This window comes from Phoca vitulina, unplaced genomic scaffold (assembly GCF_004348235.1).
Source record: "Phoca vitulina isolate PV1807 unplaced genomic scaffold, GSC_HSeal_1.0 scaffold55, whole genome shotgun sequence".
Taxonomy (NCBI): Eukaryota; Metazoa; Chordata; class Mammalia; order Carnivora; family Phocidae; genus Phoca; species Phoca vitulina.
In genome coordinates this window covers 1,980-5,071 of record NW_022589758.1, presented here as the reverse complement: position 1 = coordinate 5,071, position 3,092 = coordinate 1,980, and the positions used below count along the sequence as shown (strand labels likewise).

General features: G+C 39.5%; 1 pseudogene; it reads left to right on the top strand.

Annotated features, from left to right (window-relative positions):
• Nucleotides 1-278: 278 nt before the first annotated feature.
• On the top strand, nt 279-1,699 carry LOC116622845 (annotated as a pseudogene).
• The last annotated feature ends 1,393 nt before the right edge of the window (nt 1,700-3,092 follow it).

Below are 3,092 nucleotides of genomic sequence, written 5' to 3'. Positions count from 1 at the left end.
CTGCTAATAATCCTTTTCACTTCCATTATTATGGAACACATCATGGAACACATTGATACTTGCATTAATTCAGATCAACGCCTTTGTCAGAAGAGACCATCATGTTTTCATTGGACTCCTGCACAATTACTGTGGTTACTACTGGCATGGGAACTCCTTGACAATTATAGATACAATCAAGGGTTAAACATAAGTTATCTCTAAATTATAGATACAATCATAGATACAATCACAGAGTTAAACATAAGTTATCTCTAAAATGTAAAAAGTGTAAAGTCATGGTCACTAGATTTGGTAAGGACTCTATCATTTCTTACCTGAATACCAGCAACAAAATCATAGTTAACAAGAAGTGTCAGGAACACAATCACTTACCTACACAGTAGGATCAGAAAGAGAGTGCTGTGGTTTAGGCCCATATCAGCACTTGCCTTGATACCTCTATATGCCTCATTAAATATGATAGGGGAGCCTATTAATCAGGAGGTCTTCACGTAAACCTGAAAAACACAATGTGGAAAACGTGTTCAGTACATGTCTTGTTCTACCAGGTCTACTGCAGTTTCCATTGGTCAAGGGCATCCTTTTGAGACTCATCACCACCATCTGGATACTTGCAGCAGTCCAAGACTAAACCCTGGTAGGAGATATCTTCTCCTCTTAAAGAGATACCTGTAAAAGTTTCATGTTTAATATTGTGAAGATGGACAATACGATAGAATATCTGGATACCTGCTTATCCTTTTATCAGTAGGAGTGTATGAAACACAATCTCTGAACAAGAATACTGTAAAATGTTGTGCTTACTCGTATTGTGAGGGACAAATTAATCTTACTGCATACAAGCCAGAAATATGGGTAATATAAGACTATTCAAAACATCATTAATTACATACATACCTGAAAATATGAAGGTCTAGTGAGTTAATGTGACATCATCTCATACCTGTACAACAACAAAGACTTCAGCATGATACCTACAGAAAAAACATGCTAACACTGTGTTCGGGACACCATCCTCACTTACTGAGACATCTGAAGAACAGGTGATCTCAACTATGGTGTAACATCCACAATATCACGTACCAGGTTATGAGCAGGGTCCCATTAATGAGCATTTCTAGGTTCACTGTAACAGGACTAACCACCATAACCTGAAAAAACACAATTAACAAGTATGTTTAAGACAAAAGTTGTCTTGCTCTTCCACAGGGGGCCTACACACTGCTGCCGGGGCTGCCGTCACGTCCCTAGTGATCCCTGAGAAGTCCAGCACATTTTCCGAGTACTCAACACCAATATCGATGGGCAGCAGAAAAGAGCCTTTGCCATCACTGCAACTCAGGGTGTGGGGTGAAGATATGCTCACGTGGTGTTACAGACACCGATTTCACAAAGAGGGCATGAGAGCTCCCTAAGGGTGAGGTGGAATGTGTGATCACCATTACACATGCAGAATCCATGCCAGTGTAAGATCCCAAACTGGTTTTTGAACAGACAAAAGGACATGAAGAATGGAATATATAGCCAGGTCCTGGCCAATGGTCTGGACAACGAACTTCGTGAAGACCTGGAGTGACTAAAGAAGATTTGGGCCCACAGAGGGCTGTGCCACTTCTGGGGAATTCGTGTCTGAGGCCAGCACACCAAAACCACAGGCCGCCACAGCCACACTGTGGGGGTGTCCAAGAAGAAATAAATCTGTAGGCCTTGTCTATTAATAGTTTATACACCTATAAAAAAGACAAAAGTTGTTTTACCTGGGGAAAAGAAAACAATATAATTAACACTGGTTATTTCCATCATTAGAAAACCCATCAACACTACTTGGATCTTGGCAGAACTAGAACTTCAAGGTCAACACCACTGTTAGAGAAACCATCATCTCCTGAGTACCTGTAAAAAAATTCCTGCTCAATACTGCGGGGTGGAACAGTAGGATAACTTACCTGGACACCTGCATATCCCTCTGTCACCACTAGGGTTAAACACACATTACATCTAAACTTTAAATAATTACTAGCATTTGTTGGGACTGTATCATTTCTTACCTGAATACCTGTAAAAACAAAAACATAGTCACAAAAAAGTTGGGAAATCCATCCACACTTACCCACATATCAGATGGTTAGATTGTTTCTAGGGTGTTTGAGGCCTACATCATCACTTACCTGGATAAAAGCAAAGTCCAATAATTGATCATTATGAGGTTCACCATGATTTCTTGACAGGAACTTGAAAAACACACTGTGACAAATGGGTCTACAGAATACCCTCTCTACCAGGTCATGGAAGTAATCTTGGGCACTTACATCATTGTAGGACCCATCAACTCTACCTGGGATCTTGCAGTACTCCAAGGTCTATGCCATCGCCATCATGTTCTGATTGCTCACCTACAAAAATACCATGGTAACTTGTGTGACCCACAACTGTTTATTCCATGAATACCCATGAATTGCTAAATATTCACATGGTTATATGTAAATTTCCTCTAAAATATAAAAAAGTAGGAGAACAGGTTTGCTAGAATTGGTAAAAACACTATCATTTCTGCCTGAATGTCTTAAAAAAAACCCACATGGTAAAACAAGTTCAAGCAATCAACAAATTTTAATGGAGGTAGACTCATGAAGATCAGAGGGTCTGATGTAGTGGAAGTACACCTCATCAGATACCTGAATACCAGAAATGTCTCCACCTTAACAACCATCATCAGATTAACTGAAGTCTTTTAACAGGACCCTGAAAAACACATGATATATGGGTAAAGGGACACAACTTGTTCTACCAGGACACCTGTAAATAACCTTGGTCACTTTATCATTATGAGACATATCAACTCTACCTGAACACTTGTAGTACTCCAAGGTCAAAATCATCACCAGGTAAGACAGTACTTCTTCATAGGACACCTGCAAAATTGTTGGTTACTGCTGTGGTTGAGAACATAATATTAATTACCTCGGTATGGCAATCCCTCATCACTCACAGGTTAAGCAAAAATCTTTTCTAAAATAGTAATTAGTAAGGACTAGAATTAGTAGAATTAGTAAGGACTATCAATTCCTACCTGAATACCTGCAAAGAAA